At 43.3% G+C, this 21,292-nt stretch overlaps 1 protein-coding gene across 2 annotated transcripts in view; it reads left to right on the forward strand.

Annotated features, from left to right (window-relative positions):
* The window catches only part of add3a (adducin 3 (gamma) a), a 104,477-nt gene that overhangs the window by 4,127 nt on the left and 79,058 nt on the right, over window positions 1-21,292 (forward strand). The window contains exon 2 of one of the 2 annotated variants that reach the window (XM_086211026.1): window positions 11,794-11,832. The exons of the other annotated variant lie outside the window; for it this stretch is intronic. The gene's annotated coding sequence lies outside the window, so the exon portion shown is untranslated. The remainder of the gene's footprint in view (window positions 1-11,793; window positions 11,833-21,292) is intronic. 2 annotated transcript variants of the gene reach the window in all.

Genomic DNA, 21,292 nt, shown 5'->3' on the forward strand with positions numbered 1-21,292 from the left:
ATGTTTCAGAGAATGAATAGCCATGAAAATCTACGGGTACAAACATGTCTGAACCCTGTCTGCGATGCGTCCTGCAGGTCAATGCTGTATGTTCACACAGGTGCAGGTCTTTGGTAACAGCTTTATTCATATCAACAGTCAACCGTCTGTCACCTTGCTTTCCTTTCCCGCCTTTTTCCCTTTTATTTATTTGTTTGTTTATTTATTTATTTATTTTTCTCTTCAACTCACTCTCTTTCTTCGCATCAACCCTCCAGGCTCTACATATCAAAAATCTCCCCACCTCTTCCTCCTGCTGCCCCCCCAGCAGCTTCTCAACACTGCGGGGTCTTGGATGTTGCTCAAACCCAAATAAGTCTCTGAGGATATCCATTTAGGTTTGGCTGTCAAACATTAAAACAAAAACAAAACAGACCAATCTGATAATTGTTATCCTGACATTGTGTTTTTTTTTTCCATTTCTGTTCTTTCTCCTTTCATTTGTTCTGCAACGTATTAAAAAAATACTGATTGTTTACCATGTGGACCGGAAAACATAATTCCTCTCCATCTGATCTACTCCTTGTTGAATCGCTTCAGGGACTTTCTATAAGGGAGTTATTTAACTTAAGGCAATGACAAAACGTACTAAGAGAGCAAACGTAGTCCATATTTATTTTCCCTCTTGTGTTGCCCGTAAGTTCATGCTGATTGTTGCTGTTACTTCGGGACTGACAACAGGGAGGAGAGATGGTGAGTTTTCAGACTCCTGATACCAGGAGGGGGAACATTGATTGTTTCTCATGCTTGAAATGAAAACTACATTAATAGAACAGTTCCCTCTGGATGTCTTTTGGGGCCCATTAGCTTCCAAAGGAATGTTTTTAATGAGCGTTCATTTATATTGATGCATCTTGGCTGGCTGTATTCGTTTAGACTAGCAGTGAGGACATCCTGCAGCTGTCAACAAATTGAATCAGTATGTACTCTTGTCCTTTGGATTTATTTTGGGTAGGAAATTTGCATTATTTTGGAAAAAAATTGTGTGAATGACAGGAGTAGAAAACAAAGCAGTGGAACAAAAAGATGAATGGATGGTGAGGACATTAAATCCAAAATTTAGATTTCTTTATCACCCCTTGAAACAACACAGGAAAGGGAATGGACATTCCTCATGGACTGGGACGGGGCAGGAGTACTTTTGTGGAAGTGGGATGGAATTCCCTTTCTTGTCCATCGCTGCTCGCAACTGTAGAAGACAGATGGTTGTTCGGCCCTTACGGCTGGAGGCTGTGCGTTTTTGGGTTCTGTCGTACATCCCATTTTTTTGTTCATGCGATGTCTCTCTAACGCTTTTTAGGGAATTTCTTTAAATTCATCTCAAACTTCAATTCAGTCTCAAGGAGTAACTGAAAATATTTTGATCGTCAAAAGTCACTGCGACCGGTGCCACATTGTGGAGGCATAGGACTGTCAAAAAACCCAGAAGCTCCTCTAAGCAGGACGAACACTAAAATCCATAACAAACTGAAGGAAGTTGGAGGAATGGACTGACCTCCTCATTGATGAAATGATACCGTAACAGTTTGGCAAAAGCTGGCGATTGTTAGTGATGCATCCTCAGTAAGACTTGTTTGGTGACATTTTTGGAGTTTAATGCCATCAGTCTTGGTCCGTGCTAAACCCCTCAAAGGTTTGGTGAAATTCTAGGACATTGTTCTTTGCGTAACAGCCAAACAATCAGACAAACTTTACCTCCTCGACCATTTGTGGAGGTGAAAATTGTGGGTTAAAAGTACTGAAAGGGGAACTTCTGCTGTGACAGGTGTGTACCGAAGGATCAAGTAGCTTGCTCCCATGCTGCACCTTCACTTATTTCCTGTTCTTGATACCCTCCGAAAGTTAAGTTAATGCTTTTCTACAAGCTTCGCACCCCTTAAATGGAAATGCATGTTGTTGAGCCCCAAGCCATTTCAAGTGTGTACGGCCCAGTAAATCTGAACTTGTCCAGAGGACAGAGATGACTTCATCATTACCTCATCCTGCTCTGCTAGAGGAAAAACATGTGGCTCCACTCGCTCTACATGCTGCAAATTGATTGAGTCTTGGACTTCAATGTTTTCTCTTTGTTGGAGGAAGTGTATGTTTGTGTGCAAGCAGGCCTAGTTTTATTATCTTGGATTTTCTTGTCTCTCTGGGTTTTGACTTCACCTGTCATTCATTTTGCTATTCCAGCCTGTACATCTGGCTTTGGTCACACTTTAAGGTATGAAAGCTGGCTGACGATGACGGTGCTGAGGTGACTCAAACCAACGGGGATAATTGTGCGCACTTCAGCACGAGGGACCTTTACCTAGGAAATGCACAATGACTAGGGTCTTGTTATTTTTGCAGTATAAAATCGACCTTGAGTTTGTTTGATGTGACACGTGATGAATGTTTGGATTCCACAGTTGTTTGGCTGCCAGAGCCAAAGGTCTCAGCGGGGTGGGGTTAAAATAAGTTTTTTATACACAAGTGAACGGATGAATTATTGAAAACATCCAGCCTGCCGTGGAATACAGATGATTCTGTCAAACCTGGGGAAGTGTGTCGGTCCATACAGATGGGTGACAAATTAGGGGAAGCAAAACAGAAGAAATGACTGTAGAGGAAGGATTGCAACACCTCTATCCAGGACAAAATCGCAATTTAGTTTACCAGCCATGAGATTTTTAAACTGTGTGTAAGACGGCATTCTTCCACCGTCACCACCAGTCAGGGAATGCTCTTCAGAGGAATGATGGGAAGCTCTGTTTATCACTGTCACTTTTATCAGGCTCTTAATCAGAGAGGACAGTCAACGGACGTGTCTGGTAAACAAGACACTGAGACGAGAGATGCACTGCAAGCTAACCTGGCACATCAAATTAATGTTAGCGTTGTTCACCGATGGCAAACTTGGAGATGAGACAACAAGAGGTTTATCTGATTGTCACCGTAGCTCCCAGGGTTCTGAGTTATATGTGACAAAAACTCCTATATTCAGCTGTCTTGTTATGAGTCAGGGGTTCAGGAGGGGCTCATGAGACCTCAGGGACAGCTTTCTCATGGTGCCGGTGAATATCCTCAGTCGTGGAGTTCGTGGTATGTTGAAGGCAACTAGACTCGTTTCGGTTTGCTTGAAGATGGTTCGCCTCTCATCCAAGAGGTTTCTTCGGTTCTAAGCACTTAAGAATTTCTCATTGTGGTTTTTCATGACCATGGGGACAGTTTTTGTTTCATCCTCTCGTTGCAATTGAAACAGACACCTGCTTGGACCCAAGGGGAGGGCGAGGCCCTTGTGAGCTTACTGGGTGAATGTCTGGCTCTGCAAGTGAGGCAAAACTTAATAAAGCTTTTTAATAAAGCTTTTGTTGACTTGTTATTTATTACAGCACCTGCTGCTCCTATGCTTCACCGTCACATGCCATTGAGCATTATGACAATTGTGTGTCTTAATGGGGGAAAAAGATTACCTGAGCAGATCGCGAGTTGTTTTATCTGCCAAACTTTAGTCTTTATTTTTGTGGATGTGTCCATTTCTGTGTTGTGTGTGTGTGTTGACACACGCAGTGTCTGTGTGTGTGTGTGGCTTTTACAAACAGGGGCATCTTATCATTCAGCAAATGTGTGTTACTCTCCCCTCTAAATTATGTTATAAATCACTGGTTTAAGGCTGCACGGTGGTGCAGTGGTCAGCACTGTCGCCTCGCAGCAAGAAGGTTCCAGGTTCGAGTCCCGGCTCCATCACAGGATCTTTCTGTGTGGAGTCTCCATGTTCTCCCTGTTCCTGTGTGGGTTCTCTCTGGTACTCCAGCTTCCTCCCACAGTCCAAAGACATCAAGAGAGGACGAGGCTGATTGATACTCTAAATTGACCGTAGGTGTGACTGTGAGTGTGAATGGTTGTCTGTCTCTATGTGTTGGTCCTGTGATGGACTGGTGACCTGTCCAGGGTGAACCCCGCCTCTCACCTGAAGGCTGCTGGGATAGGCTCCAGCCCCCCGTGACCCTTAAAAGGATAAGCAGAAGAAAATGGATGGATGGATGGAAATTACTGGTTGATGTATTGTGTGTGTGTGTGTGTGTGTGTGTGTGTGTGTGTGTGGTAGGGGGGTCCTGGCAGTGTGTCAGCGCCTGACAGCAGTGGATCTTCCCATGTAGGGAGAGGGCATTTAAACAGATATTTAGAGTGAAGTTACCATGGCAATGGGGTCAGCCTTTGACTATGGGTGAAGGAGAGGCACCATGTTTTGGGCCAAATTAGTTTTTTGGGCAGACAGTGGCTCTTTTAATCTCAGCAGCCATCACTTTATTAAAGTGTCTCTCTGAGGGTCAGACACTCGAGGGCTGATATGGGAATGTTGACTCCTGCTGACGACGGAACTTGAAGGCGTGGGCACAAAACATGAGAACCAACATGCTGATTTTCTTGTCAGTGTCTGTGAACAAATGCAGATGTGAGCTGAGAATCATCAAATCCCTCATGTGGAAATGATGTGGTCGTTTAAAATCAGATGGTACTGATTATATAACCAAAACAATCTATTAATTCTTTTCTTGTGACGTAAACCCCGCAAAGGTTTGATTCTTTTTTAATCATCGATTTGATTGTCGATAGCCGTATAATCCTGTTCTTATGAGCAGAAAATCACACAGACATGGGATGGTGCTTGCCAAACATGAGTGAGGGTGCAGCCACTGTGAGTGCTGGCAGCAGGGACCCTCCCCATTACTGTGCCCCAAGGATGTCTCTGCATTAATATGGAGATTAGATTAGTAATCTTCCAGGTCACCTATTCTACTCAAACAACTGACTGTCATTTGAAATATTTACTGGCAAAGGACCAATAGAAGTGTAGCAGTGGGGTTCGTATTCATGAGCCTGTGTGTGTGTGTGTGTGTGTGTGTGTGTGTGTGTGTGTGTGTGTGTGTGTGTGTGTTCCTGGCTGTTTTATAAAAGCCCTACTGAGCAACACACAATTTATTCTCTGCAGCTCGGACAGTTTGCTTTGTTCGATCTGAGTGAATTTCAATGAGTGAGAAAGATCTATCACTGTGTGTGTGTGTGTGTGTGTGTTTTGCATTACTATCTATGAACATGTTGATGTCAGGGCTAAAGAAAAACATTCTGGTCACTGTGAGAGAAAAAAGGTTTGCCCTTTTAGCCACTGTGTTTGCCAGAATTGACTTACATCCAACCTCCAGAAATTCTATTATTGAGTGGAAAATTCAATTTTTTACAGCAAATGGTAATGAGAAGTGTGTGTGTGTGTGTGTGTGTGTGTGTGTGTGTGTGTGTGTGTGTGTGTGTGTGTGTGTGTTATACATAAACCTTAATGTCTCACTGTACTGGTATTGACAACACGTATGATGTTTAACCATTTGTAAAGATTATGAATAACAAGTTAATAAAACACAGTAAACCTTGTTGCAGAGGTAACTCACTAGACTGGAATGTTGAGGGTAATCGTTCCATAATGGCGATTAAACCCAAACATGTAAATATTAATTTGACCGATAGCATTATTGTTTTCAAGTTTAGCAAATTCTTTTTGTTGCACTAACCATGTAGTGAAAATGTGGTAATTACGGCCATCGTGAACTCTTGTTGTCACATTTTATTGCCTCTCTGACCCAACATTTACATTTACCACATCATCGGCCACACTTTTAGTGACACACCCATGTCACATTTCCTGTCTGTGAACACACACACACACACACACGCGCGCACTATGGTATTGTCACATCATACAGTGACAAATCCCAGCTGGCTGCAGTGACTTTGGCTGGCATCTGAATCTTGGTGTTGCTGTTGGTATGTACTGTTGTTGTGCTCCTCTCTTATTTAACTGGGTCAGCTTGTGTTCGAGATGGCGTTTCTCATCCTTGCTGCCAGAAAGTGCTGAGTCAGCATCGCCAAGTCTGGCCTTGATGTTTTGTCTCTGCAGTTGTTGTTTTCATTAGCGATGGCTCTAATTTGTTTGGTGTTTTGTTTTGTTTTTTCCATGTGGTGTGTGTGTGTGTGTGTGTGTGTGTGTGTGTGTGTGGGTGTGGATGGTGTGTTATGAATCTTCATCATCTTACTCAACAATATTGATGAGCCAGTTCTTTTTATTTGATATCTGAGATGCTAAAGTCATGACTGAGGTTCAGCTTTTGTGCCTCCCAAAGGTCAGTGCTTAATGATTAATTTATGTGTGTTGTAGCATGCTGACACTGGCAGCCATTGTGTATTTAAAGGTACAGGACACAACCGAATGGTGGAGGGTGTGATGGCACGAGATCTCCGACCCCATGGCTGATTTATTTTCCTCTGGCTTAACATTAGAGAGATGTTTGTTTTAATTTGTGAGGGAAAAGTTTTGTGCTAAATGGTGTCTTTTTTGTATTAGGTGCTTATTCAAACCAGTCAACTGTTTCTGTGTATTTGAGCTCTTATTGTGCAGCCTATTGCGCTTTCTTTATGTGGGAAATAGTGGCGAAGTCACTCTCCGTGTTGTGTCTAGACTTCCTGGAGACCAGGGTCATAACAGAGATGTATGAGGGCAACTGGACTTGCTTGACATTTTGCTGCTCATCTGAAAAGCCTCTTCAGCTCCGACTGAGTTTAGTCATGTGGGATGCTGAGATGATGGACCGCGTGGATTGGACGTTGAGTTGTGATTACTGTTTTTATTTATTTTTTTGCTCTGCCTCAGGTTTTAAACTGTCGTTGGATTCAACTGTTGTTGATTCAAAGCAGCTACTGGTCTTCTGACAGCGTGAAGCTCAAGTGCTTGAGGTTATCAATTGAAATTTTTAAGAAAAGGCAACTGTTAAAATGCTGTAGTAACACCATTGTTGTGAAAGGCTGCCTGGACTTATTATCACCTTCTGAGCCTCTAATACTACACCGTAATCACTCCATCTGTCAGGTGGAACAAATAAACACATCATTTGTGAACTCAGAGCCCCTTTTGTTCTCTGAAACTTTCTATAAATGTAGTCCTAGAGTCAGACCTGCAGGGGGATGAAGATCTCAAAACCTCTGAGTCTCAGCTGTGTTCCAACAGATGGAGGTCGGTGTTTCTGCTAGACAAACCCCTCAACTGTATTTGCAGGAATAATTACGCTTTACACTGCTGTTGTTGACGTGGCTCTGCCTCATCTATGCTGGAGGGCCAATGGGCGTTATTAGTGACGCATGTTGCATTCGGCTCAGTTGCCCCAGAGGCCCCCTGAGCATCGTGGAGCAGTTGGAGTGTGTGTGCGTCTGCACTGCAGCATGTGTGTGCACAGGACAGAAATTGGCATGTTTTTGTGTTTTGAGTGTTAACAGTTGATGTAACCAGGTTTTCTCTCTCTCTCTCTCTCTCGCTCTTTCTCTCTCTCTCTTGTTTTTTTTAAATTCTCAAGCAACTGCAGAGCAGAGATGACAAAGCTGTGGAGGGTGGACTGCCGTCACACCCAGAGTTCTCTATCTGCACCAGTTACTCAAGAGCCAATGTTGCATTATATCCTGTGAAGTCAGATGACAACATGACCCTTCATCTCAAAGAAAGATCCACCCTAACATACTTAAGTGACATTTGGGGGGGCGAGCACCTTGCATTTGTGCCTGTGGACAGTTATCTGTTCTCCCTATTTCAGATATGTGTAGAAAAAAATATGTTCATGTGTGTATCAGGTTCCCCTTCCAAATGGAGACCTGCATGCACACACACTTTCCACTAAGGATGTATCTGGACCGGGTCAGGGAGAGATACACCGTCACATGTGTGGATGTGTGGTGTCATGTCACATCTCTCGGACTCTTGTCGCGGGATGGGAAGAAAGGGAAGGCTGTATTTCCTTTACCTCAGAGAGGAAATAACTGGATAGGACCCATCCTTTGTTCCGTCTTTCCAGGACGGTCACTGATATGTTTCAGTTGCGAAGTTAGACAAACACAACACGTAGCTCACGGCCGCCATGTGATATCCTCAAGTGCCACACTTCTGCGGCCTTTATGGGCCGATGACACCGTGTGGTGTTTCAAGAGCAATTGTTGTGGACAAGTTGGATGGGTGATGATGTCATCCTTCCTGTGGTCAAAAGGAGTGCAAGGTTGTGTCTTAAAGTAAAGTTTTTCTGTTCTGGAAAAATCCATTTCATGGCCTCTGAGACAAGACAATAGGGAGAGAGAAAAATGAAAGCAGAAAACAAGCCACTCATGCAGTGATGAAAATGGTTTATGTGGTCCATTTTAAAGGTTGGTCCACCTTAAGTTATAGTAATACAATTTCAGTATCAATACAGTTTCAAGCACCGGGAAGGCCTGGTCTGGCTCGGCCAATAAAAGAGCTCTGCTACTGAGAGGCTCTTTGATTCAGAGAATAACGACACACAGCTGTGTCTCTACTACCAATGTCATAGACTCTCAACTGCACGCTTGAGAGTTGTTCCTTAAAATGAGTTTGCTATTTCTGTGTCGCGGTTTAAAAAAAAAAATCTTAAAATACTTCATCCCAGCTGGTTAGGCACTGCTACTGTATTTGCAATGTCTGATGAAAACCTGGATCGTAGTAATGCTTTACGGCCCATAAATCGTATGTTATCATCTGGCTTTGTTTTGTGGTTTCTGACAGTTACCTGTTACAGCAGACTCTCATGAGTCATTTTGGTCCAAAGGGGGAATGACCCAGAACTGCAGGGCAAGCCCAAACTGGTCCAGACCCGACTAGATACACGTTATTAGAGAGGATATAAGAACCGAAGGAGTCTAAAACCAGCAGCAGGAGGAAAACCGTGACGGTTTCTGTTGGATGTGTGAGGGCATTTAAGTTTTCTATCTATGGGGGAGACAGTGATGAGGAAATATCCACAAAAATGATATACCAGTGCCAAGGGTGAAGCCATGTTTTCATTATTGTGTCAGAATGTGATTGATAGTTGGGTTTAAATCAAGTTTAGAATCAAATAAAAGCAGTGCATTACATTACCCTATACTGATGTGGCCTCTGGCTCGAAGCAGAACTAATCTGAAGTCATATGTGGATGAACAGGGAGATCAGGTGATTTTTAAATGAGTGGTGCCTTCTAGTCTGAAGGTGTTGCAGTATAACCGAGCCTCACCCCTGACCTCCCCAACGAGGAGTGTTGCCCGCAGGAATTAATAAAGTATCTCCTTTTTCAAGTTGTCATTATTAATAAAACATATGAAAACAAAAGTGAGTGTTTAATGGGAGGCTTGTTGTGTCATGTACTTTGTCTGAACTCATCCTTCGCTGAGGCTCTTCCTGTTAATACAGCTGTCTGGTTGATGTGCTCGGAGACTCTTTGTAGCGTGGCCGACTGCCAGGACTCAACACGGATAACGAGAGCTGAGAGAGCACAGCAGAGAACAGGGACGCTCACTATGTTGGGGTTCTACACGGAGGGTGTTTCTCTGTTGCTTCAGTTCGTCATAAAACATAGAATTCTATTTTGATCAATAAAGGCTAGATATGACCTTCCATTTCAACTGTACCTGTTATGCATCATGGCAGGAAGTGCGCTGGTACAATTTTGGTCTGTGTTGTTCCATTTTGCACATGTAACTGCAGGGACAACAAGAAAAGTCGACTCATCTGAATCAAGTGCAGAACCAGGGGATGCTCTGAAGTGACCTCCCCTTTCTCTGTCAGGTTGAAGCAATAATAGCGTCGCTCTGAATCTGTGTGAATTTATATAATGAGGCTAAAGGTGGACTACGCTGTGGAGTAGGACAGTCACATCCAACAAATCAGGGAGGCCACCGCAGCGGTCAGCAGTAGCGGTTGTTATGTAACTGTACTGGTTGTCTCTCATCATCACGGCGAGAGGAAAAAAAAAGATTGTGTCAAGTCCAGTGTTTGTCTTAGTTCATGACTCGTAGCAGGATAACTTTGGTTGTTTCACGTCCTCTGGAGCAAAGGTAGAGAGTAGGGCTGGGTGACATCAGGAAAACATGTGATGTGCGATTACACTGTTCAGTATTGTGATGTGTGTATATATATATATGTGTATGTGTGTGTGTGTGTGTATATATATATATATATATATATATATATATAAGGGTACATATTAGCTACAGTACATTGAAGCACATCTTTCTGTTTTAATATTTACAGTTAACATAGACCCCAAACATTTAATAGCCTATGCCCATTGAATAAAGAAATTGAACACTTATTTTTTATCCAACATATGCTTTTATTTTGAACATGTTACATATTCCACAAGGCTCTAACCTGACTGTTGGCAAATTCAAATAATTTCCAAGACTCAAAAGATATCTGGGAGAAAACATCAATAAATTAAACATGGCAACTGGCAAATTAAACATTTCTCCCATTGTAAAGATCAAGACCTGCCAATGCCATCATCTTGCTAAACAGTTGGCAATTACAGTACTATGATGGAGAAAACTTAAGTGAGTAATGTAGAACCACTAAATCAAGAGAAAGGGAGATTTATTCATCCCAAAACTCCTTTAACGCTTTCCTTATGGGATATTTATTCAGTCTCAGCTGATCTTTAACACTCGGCACAGGTGGCAAAATCTAGTGAATCCCACACTGACGTTTGCCCCAGTGTACGTACATCAGGCCGAGCAGTTCATGCTGGATTCCGTGTTGGAGAACCAAGCGAAAAAAGGTCCTCACTTCTCCTTTATTGACTCGAAAAACATCCAGATTCAGCAGGTGGTTTTCATCCTGGCCCGTTCAGCTGCAACTGCCCTGCCATTTGGGGTTGTTCAGATCGCAGGTTTTCTACAGTACAACTCCCAGACACAGGCAACCTTTCCCGCCAGTGCGGATGCAGTTACATAATCGTCTCCACACAAGCTCATGCAAGATTCAGATGTTGGATGTTTTGCTGAGATTCAGATGAGATTGGTCACTTCATCACACATTGATGCACAGATTGTTGTAAGCACAAGCATTTTGAATATTTAGATGTGCTGTTGAGGCCACTTTCAGAGTTCCCAGTGGCTAGTTGCAGTGGAATGCAGGTACATCACCCTCTGCACTAATAACACATCTCACACAGTATCAGTAGCCCTTACGTCCCCTTACTGAGCCGCGCTCCCTCATGTTGATACAGTTGGTGTTTTTATGCTGACGACATAGATGGCTATCGAGGGCAGACCCGGTCCCTCAGGACACCAAGCACTCAGCGCACAGGAGGAAGGCACGGATCGCTCCATGTTGTGGAAACTGCTCCAACACACATGTTGAGACTTGCGTGTGATTTCCCAGTATAAACACACATGGGTGGTAGCCGAGCCACATCTAAAGATGGCACAGGTTCCTGTAGCATTGTTAGAGTGCAGGAAGACCATGTGGGCTATACTCTGTTAGTCTGCTGTATCTTAGAATAAGAAGCCTTCTGTTTAGCCTCCATGTATAATAACACTCTCTAGGCATTCAATGTAACAGTATCTCAATGTTTTTGAAAGATTAAAGGCACTCACTAACATTAAATATCTTCTTTTTGATTAGATTTATATGCTTGAGTGTGTCAAATATGCTGAATTACAGAGTTCCAAGGATAATGAAAAGGTTTCAGGCTTATAGACTTCATACTGTTGGCGCTGTCCTTTCATTTCAGGTTTTTATTTCAGTCATTCCTGGCTAATTTGTGTTTTGGTATGACAGACTTAAAAAGAACTCACAGACTAAGTCATGTTTAAGCAAATGAATGAGTCTGCTTCTAAATGTGACATTTCACCTCAGACAGATGCGCAAATGGCTCAGAGATTTACTGGATGCACCGAGTGATATTTGTGTCTCTGTTTTCATTCTAGTTGGGGGGGACGGCTTTAACTGAAGTAGTCCACTAAGAGGTGAGAGTTCCTGCACCAGCACACACCATTTCAACTCCTGCATGAGCTTCTCAACCACCTGTTGGTTGCATCAACAGCACACCTCTGTTTGGAGTATTATTTTACACTGCAGTTGGTGGGAAGAAGAATGAAGGAAGTGTCGGATGGGGTGTTGTTGACTGAGGTGGAAAGTTTGGGTCTGTCATCCAAACGCCTCCGCCGAACTCAATGGTTTTCCCAGGGATGCAGAGTGTGTGTGTGGAGAGAGCACGAAGCACTTTAATAAATACCAGGGCTTTGTTCAGGGGTAAGATTACAAACTGCTCCTGGCCAGACATTTTACTGCTGGACGTTATCCTGTCTCTGTCCTGCAGTCCCCTCACACCCTCTCATTCATATACTGTGTACATATAAGTGTGTGCGTGCGTGTGTGTGTGTGTGTGTGAGAACGACCATGACACCATCTCCTGATGGATGTGACAGCTGCTGCAAATGTTCTAGAGATGCACTGATCTCAAACTGATCTTAGATCTGTGTCAAATACTGATGTAAATAGCTGCGTCTTGTATCAGTGACAGACACTGATCCGTGTCAGATCTCTCATTTTAGATTGTGCAGAAATGTTTCAAATTTCTTCTCATTTGATGCAACATGTTGATTTTACAATAGAATAAAATATAGCAGTTCTGGGACACCCAGGTAGAGCAGCGGTCTGGTGCGTTGCCTACCAACATAGCGGGTCACTGGTTTGGTTCCTCGTGTTTCCTCTGGCTTGTTTGGATGTCTGTACACAGTTGGCTGGGTCTGCAGGTGGGAAGCCTGCTGATGGAATGTGTCATGGTAACTGCACTAGTGCCTCCTCTGGTTGATTTGTGTGCCTGCTCTAGGAGGAGGGGAACCAGGGAGAATAGCGCCGTCCTTGCATGCACTATTCTGATTTTACTTTTAACTCAGTCTTTGTTCAAACATGCTTTGTGGACCATCTTATTAAGCTCTGTCCCACTGGCCAAAAAACATGCTAATACCCACCTATAAGTGAGTTTTCTGCAAAGAACAGCTTCAATCAGCATCCATCCATCCATTTTCTACCTCTTATCCTGTTAAGGGTCTCGGGGGGCTGGAGCCTATCCCAGCAGCCTACAGGCGAGAGGCAGGGTTTACCCTGGACAGGTCACCAGTCCATCACAGGACCAACACATAGAGACAGACAACCATTCACACTCACAGTCACACCTACAGTCAATTTAGAGTATCAATCAGCCTCGTCCCCTCTTGATGTCTTTGGACTGTGGGAGGAAGCTGGAGTACCAGAGAGAACCCACACAGGAACAGGGAGAACATGGAGACTCCACTCAGAAAGATCCTGTGCTGGAGCCGGGACTCAAACCAGGAACCCTCTTGCTGTGAGGGGACAGTGCTGACCACTGCACCACCGTGCCGCCCTAAATCAGCGTTCAGTCCCAGGCAAAATGACCCGGAAGCAGGCACACGTATGTTTCAGCTCTGCTCCAATTGGCATTGATGAGAACTTAAAACTGGTTTGAACACAATAATTTACAGCGGCCTCCTGCACTTCCAGTCTCAGGCCCACATGACAACTGGGTGGAGCTCCAGTGTCGATGGCAGTGACAGTCTGTCGCCACTACTGTTTACTTGTGTATCATCTGTCATCAAAGCCACAAATGAATTCTGTCTTTGTTCAAACAGACTCTTACAAGTTTGTTGGGACTGTGTTTACCTTGAAAAACAGCCTGGAACAAAAAATAAGAACAAAAACTCAGTCACAGGCTTCTTTTACCGCAGCTACCAAAGATTGTATATGTGCACACGCGCCGCTGCTGTTTTGACAACTGTCACTTCTTTTTTCAGTGCGGTGTCTTTGTTCATAATGTTGAATGTGATGCACCACAGGGGAATAAAAGGAAAGGCAGGTCTGAAAAGCCCTGGCTTAGACAGATGTGCACTGGGAAATTGGTATCACACAGCAGTCCACTGCCTCTCTTGAAGAGAATCCTACCAGTCCTTTTGTACAGCACCTGTGGGAGTCCCTGACAGCGTCTCAGGATTTCACAATGAGGATCCAGTGGTTCTTCTGCTCAGGCCACAGGAGCCATGCTGCATTTGCTCTTTGATTATCAAAGCTCTCCCCTCGTATACATTTTCACATAAAGTCTGCACAGATGATGTAGTTCATTGCAGCAGCACTTTCTTGCTTTCTCACCTCAGGTAGCTTTCGTCTATATAGCAGTCCTTTCATTTCTTAGCTCACCGTGCAATTTGTTATGCCCTGTGTCTCCCATCTCTTGTCCTCTTGCTCCTTCGGTTTGGCAGATATTTCAGGTTCTAGGTTTACAAGGTCACCGGAGGTGAAAGAAAACAAAGTGGGCTTACTTGCGGACGTGTTTGGTAATGTGTCAGATACCTCTCCGAGTGCTGTTGCAGACTAAGCCTGGCGAGAGTCTGGGTACTTTATCCCTGGATGGAGCTTTCAAAACCTCCCAAGTTTGGCTGCTTTGATGTGCTTGTGCTTATCGATGATGTCACGCAGGACTTGAAATGTGCTTTTTGTCCTTGTGTTTTATAAACATTTCTTTCAAGTATCGAAGCCATTAGTAGTGAAGCGTCTATAAATTGGTTAGGCAGCCTACACATTAATTATATCCATCAAATTGTGGAACATTTCGAATAAAATTCTCACTAAATATAGGTGAAAATGTAACTGAATGTAATTTTAGAAGCGTATTCTCTGGATTTATTTAGAATAGCCAAACCCTAATACCACATTTTTTCGGCCAATGGTTCGGTATAAGTAGTTGCATTTTAGTGCAAAGTATTTAAATCCTTTACAGTATGGTATCAATATATCCAGTGACTGCCCTCTACTGGTTGAAATATAACTACTGCAGTCAAATTTTACTATTGGCTGATCCGATTCCACTCTGATTCTACTCAGCCGCTCTCTGCTCCTCCCCTCACCTTCTCCAATTCTTAGCTTTTTGTTCAAATAATGCAAGTGGTTTAAGATTCAAGCTCCGACAGGTTGATATCTCTTTAATTGTACGATATTCATGCAGTTTCCATGAAGCAAATGAGCTCAACATCCGCTTTGATTCCTCTTCTAACCTTGAACATGGGCCGATGTCCCGGCCCGTTACCTGACGTTGAAAATCTCAAATTGCCCTAATGAAGGTGTTCGCTAACTAAATCTAATCTGGTTTTAAAAACGGTCTCATTCTCCCAGACGAGTTATCACCAACAGGGATTCCCAGCGGAGTGGAGAGTGTTGTGATTTTGACGATTTTAGAGTGCAGGCGACAGCTAAGCCATCTGGCTAAGCTCATAATGCTCCATTTATAAATTACACCACAATAGAAAGTGGATTAACAGCTGTTGATTTAATCCCCTAATGAGTTTCATAGTGCTTTCTGTGATTTGCTTTATCCTGCACTGATGGAGCTTCGGCAGTAATACACACTACCTTGACATTATTAGGAGTCTTGACATTTTCTAACGACGAATCGAGTAAATCCTTTAGCTTCTTATCAGACTTCGAAGCTGTCAGTAATTTCATGTAAACAGTGGATTAAATGACCTTTGCACCAAATCCAATGACACTGCTGTTTTCAATATAGCGTATAAGCCTCTTTCAACTCAACTGCACTGTTTTGGTTCCCTCTCACCACCACCCAGCGGGTCCGGCTCTGAAATACACTCCACGTTACCTCCATCTAAACCAGCCACCAACAAGACTTCAGGTGCTCTCAGGGCGAGCAAACCAGAGTGAATATTGGACTTCAGCTGCCCGGTGGACTGATATGTATAGTATGTTGTGCCCTGTCTGCTGGCTGTGCTTCCTGGAATGTTCCATCCCAGCTTTATACTATGCTGATGTAGTACTTTTTAATAGTACTTTTGCTCTTTGTGTGTTATTCCCGCAAGCGACCCAGTGAAAGAGATTGAAAGTGAAGGAGTAAATCCACTTTGCATCTCATAAAGTTGAGCTCATGTAACCAGGTAACAAATCCACAACAAGGGGGTAGGATGAAAGAGAAGACCAGGCATTCCTCAGGGTCTCACTAGCATCTGCTCAGTGACGACTTCTGAAAAGACGAGTCTAGGGGAAAAAAAGGGAAGAGAATCAAGAAATAAAACTGTTAAACCATTTACAATCCCACCAGCTCAACTCCAAACTCCCCATAGATCATTTTATTTCTTCTCATCTTGCTTTTTCTTTACTTTTTACTTTTTTGTTGTCCTCATCTTTTCACTTCCCTCCCTTTTCGATGTCTCTTCTTTCTCTCTGTCCTCTACTCAGCAGTAGAAACAGCGTCTCATTCTCCTCTCATTCGAAGTCTCCACATCTTACGACATTCCCAAATGTTTCAGCATGCAGCCCGGCTCTGGCTGCCTCGCCCTGATGATGTCATTCACCAGGTTATAGTGGCCGTTAAGTTTTATAATGGACCGTAGGAGTATTACCTCTGTGGCTTGTCAAGATATGCCTGCTCTTTGGGTAGCAAACACCATCATAAATTGCTCCCGACACCTATGAACCTGAGATAGCGGGCTCATACCCACAAGTCACGGCATACAAACATTTAAGAAAAGGTATATTCTTAATGGCAAGGTCAAAATTAACCCATTTTAGCTATGCATCAATGTCACTTCAAAGAGACTAAAGCTTCCCTGGCTGGAGAGGAAACCTGCGTGTTGCCGGTGAAAACGCATGTTGGTGTGCTTCCTGGGTACAGCTCATCAGCTCTGTGACCTGAAAAGCCGAGTCGACTTGGTATTGATGTTGGCTGCCGTCTCCTCAACATCTGCACAACTTCACATGTGCTCTTATCCTTCTGCTCTCACGCATGCACACACACACACACACACACACACACGCGCGCGAACACCCACTCTCACAAGCTGCATCCATAAAAACACTCACAGATAAGTTGAAAGATATTTGCTGCCAAGTTCTGATGGTAAACAAATTTCCATGTCAGTTAGGGTGGCATGGATGGTTTGTGTGGTAATTCAGGACTCGTGTGACTTTGATTTCATTTCTTTTATCTTGACCAAATTAACCATATAGAGCCCTGTTAAAGTGATTAGTGTTGCCCGGCAGTTGGCGGATGGTGCCATGTGTGCGTCGTGCATTCGTGGTATGTTCAGCTTCATTTTGGTGTTTAGAGAGTGTACAATCAGTGCAGAAAGTATGGTGCACGATGCAAAGAGGCAGTCATCAGACACCTAGTTATTGGGTTATTAAAGGTGTGTTTTGTGCGTGACATCAATCCAATCAGAATGTCTCGTGTCATTCCCTTTATAATCCAGGCTGGACCAAGACTTGGCATGTTGCTATTTCAGTGGCGCACACATTTCAACTTGGGAGAAGTGAGCACTTCTCACTTGGAGAAACAGACCTCCACATGCGTCAGATGAACACGTGTGAGAATGTTTTACGTTTCTAAAAGGGAGCACCGTGCATCCACTGAAGCCATCTGAGGTGAAGCTGACCTGTGAGGAAGTGACGACCAGTTTTTCCACATTTTCCAGAATCGATAGATTTCAATGCCAAGCATCTGCTCATGTGACTGATACTGCCTTAAAATAGCACTTCGCACTTAACCCCATTGACCAAACACCAGCATCTTCATGGTCTTTGGAGCAAATGTTTTCTGGTGTTCCATTAAAAGCAGTGTGTGTGTGAAAACATCATACGCGCCGTCTGAAACAAGTAATGACGCTTGTGCTTGACTGAGCACCACCTTGCTTCACTTTTAAGAGCAGGCCAATTGTGTTCACAGAGAAGTCGGGATATCACAGTGAACGCTGAAGAAATGCTCAATACACAACCTGAGTATAAGATTGTGTGTATCCACCGACACACACCTCATTGGCTCATTATAGTTCTGGTTAAGAAAGTACAGGGGAGAGGCCCTCCTGCAATGGTGAATAAATAAAAGCGCAATGTAATACAACTTTGTTTATCGTCTTCTTTAGTTTCGGCTCATGCTGTTGATGTTCATCTTTCTGAAATGCACTGATCAAAATGAGCCACGCAAACACCGAATGATAAAAAGCCTTTTCCATCCTTCAAGTCAACTTGCAACATTTCCTTCTTGACCTCTGTCAATTCTAGGAGTTTTTAAAATGAACAGAAAATACAACAATTTTAAAGTTGCATCAACAATCTAAAAAACTCAATTTCCATTTTTGTTAGTAGAAATCTAGACGTGGTCTAAAGTTTGATTTTTAATTGAATGTAGTTTTTTTTTTTTTTTCAGTATTGCGCCGCTCTTATCTCATTTAGGTCATCCTGGAGAAAAGGTTGCTAGCAGAAACATATGTCTGGACCTTTCTCATAAATCTAAACACTCGTTGCAGCAGAGCGGATCTGGTTTGGTTTAGTTACGAGGTGAAAGATAACAGCCTGGTTAGACGGAGGCTAGATCGGGAAAAGTCAAATTTCTACTCTGCTCACTGCCTGTGCAGGCCTCCAGGGACGCACATTCACACTGATATGGATCAGAAGGAGTCTTTCCAATGTCACACACACACACACACTCATTTGTTGTTAAAAGCTGTTTTGATTATAATCAGAATGGGTGTTTCCTTGATAAATAGCAGCTGTCCTCTGGATGAGTCACCAGGCCTGACAGCAGCCAGAGGAGGAGTTTGGTTTGTGTGTGTGCCTAATTGCGCTTGTACTGTGTTTAGTTTGTGTTTTACTGACATATATGATTTGTTGCACTCTGCTTGTGTCAAGATAGAAGAAAATAACCCTGCAGTGGTTGTGTCTATTCTGTTTTATGGCCGTCTGTCTGCGCGCCATCAGTTTGTGGCTGAGTTCGTGGTGGACTCAGTTTGGAGCCACATGATGTGACTTGTAATCATCAGGCGCGTCCCAAGACGCGGGCTGTGTGTACGTGACCACATCTTGAGCAGAAACACACACAAGAAGACCTATGAAGTCATGCAAATATTCTTTTGAGTCTGTTGCTCATAAACATACATGTGCACATTCTTAGTCAAACACGCACGGTCTGCATGAAGAGAAAGTGAAAGGCACACTGACTCGCACACATTTACTTTCAACTGCAGTTGCCTGTGGGGCTTTTGTAGTGCTGAGAGGCCACAAACGACAGCTTTGTGTTGTGGGAGGCTGGGAAAGTTGGGCCGCAATGTACTCTCACATACACACATTTTGGCAGCGTCGAGCCAGTGCGCAGTTCTGTCCTGCTCAATAGGCTGATTCATTAGAGCCTCCTCATGACACAAGAGAAGAAAAGTGACTTGCAGTAAAGGGAAGGACGAGGAGACAGGAGTGTTACGGGTCAGCACTCTGCAGATAAATGAGCTGACGGCGGTCTGGACAGTCTGAGAAGGAAATATTACATCATAGTTTTCACTTAGTAGTGACACGTCAGGTGCATGTACTTGTTTTCGTGGTTTGTTTTACCTCATCATAGCAGACGGATCGCTTCTTTGAGCACCAGTAGAACTGTCAGTGCTGATTTGTGTTGGGAGATGACGATGGTGATTTGACCTCCCTGGGAAAGTCGTGCAGTATCATCACTTCTGATCTTTCGGACAGTGTTTTTGTTTGTTTGTTTGTTTTTCATGACAAGCTGGATATATATCTGCTTGTTCATGTCTGCGCAACATAGGCAGAGGAGGGGAAAACGTGTCAAAACCTAAACATTCAAGTTCAAGTTATTGATTTAATGACAGAAGTGATATTTTACCGCTGAGGTGAAACTGATTTTGTACGGTCATATTTATTTACGCCACAGGGGAAAAGGTCGTAGTGTTCAATCATCCTCAATCTACCTTTTCTCCCGAAATAAACTTAAGTGAGTAACATATTTAAGCCCTGCTCATGATTTGTGATCTCGCTTGTGCAGCTCAGCTCGACTTAGAGGGTCAATATACACTCACTCACCACTCCATTAGGAGAGTGTACAAGCTTGTAATTCTATTTAATGTCTATTATGTAGTGGGTGGTGGGGTGTAATGGAGTGTGTTATACCCTCGTGTGCAAACGGGTTGGCCAGAATATTGGAAAAACCTCAATGAAATGTACTTCCGTTAGACACCACTGCAAACTACGACCTGAATGATAAACTAGAATGAATCCTAGGACTAGGCAGTATATCGATATATATTTGAAATTGTCGTATTGTATTGTAGATTGTACACAAATTTGCTGAATAGTGCAGGAAGCAAATAGTGTATGGTTCTGAAATGTCAGGTGTACTTACAGTATCAGTTGATTGTATCACACATTACATCGCCATGTAGGAGCAATGTGATTAACGAGGACTGGATTATATGAGATAGTTGTTGTTTTTTTTTATACCGAAGCAGTTTTCATGTATTGATATCGAAAAAAGGGAATATTTTATATTGTTGTTGTTTTTTTTTCCCCACGTCGTCCAGCCCTGCTGTGCTCGTGTGTACCCAGTAAAATGGTGAATGTGAGAATCTCACTATGATTGTGCAGTCGTGGCACTCACAAATGTGCGGCGTCCAATTATCTTCTCTAGTTTACTGGCTAATTCTTCTCAACGGAACCGTCCAACCATAATACTCATTCTCTCGATTCCATCTGTCCTGATGCATAAAGAAACACCTTTTTCTTTCCATCCGCTCATCTCCAATTAGTTTCATGACTCTGCGGGAGATTTTTTTTTTTTTTTAAATCATATTTTGAAGAAGATTGTTTGTATTGTACATCAACGTTTCTAAATCTGGCAGACCAGGAATGGAAATGGAAAATTTGGTGGGAAGTGTGGTGGGTGTTGTGAATAATGCTGCTTGGCAGCCAGTTGTGTTCGTCTGGATCTCACCGTCTCCATCACAGTCGAGCAGACGAGGACGCTTACAGCTGAAATACCTCTCAAATACGGGTGAGATTAATTGAATAAGTCCTCCCACTGGACAGGACCACTAGAATGCTTAATGAGGCTCCCAGTATGTGTGTTGGATGTTTTATAGTGGCGTCATTTAAGCAGTTTGATGATCAGATGCGACGTCTGAAGTTATTCGAGGTTCTATCACACGCTGGTAAATTGGTTGAAGTCCCTGTCACAGTGTGTATTTAGACCCTAATGAGCACCTCCTGATGTGCTGCCAGACACATTCTCATTACTTGAAACCCTGTGTTTACCTCTGTCACATGGAGTTAAAGTCAACCCCCAACCCCCAATTCCATGCAGGCTTGACACCCTTCGCTAGGGTCAGGGTCAGTTTACCTCAGGGCACTGGTCAACACAACCCTGGCAATAAAATCTGGATGACTCCTAACGCCGAGGGTCCGTCTCTACTCATGAATCATTTCTCAAATGTCGTGTTTGGTGAAGAGCTACAGAATGAAAATGAACGCTTCAGTTTTCTACCTTTTTGTCCGATGCAGCTTGGATAGCACCGCTAGTTTCAGCTGTTGCTCATGAGCTGTGCTTCTTTTGATCGATTGCAATGGAAA

Source organism: Aulostomus chinensis, chromosome 8, assembly GCF_037954235.1.
Source record: "Aulostomus chinensis isolate RoL2024-O1b breed Wild chromosome 8, RoL_Achi_v1.0, whole genome shotgun sequence".
Taxonomy (NCBI): Eukaryota; Metazoa; Chordata; class Actinopteri; order Syngnathiformes; family Aulostomidae; genus Aulostomus; species Aulostomus chinensis.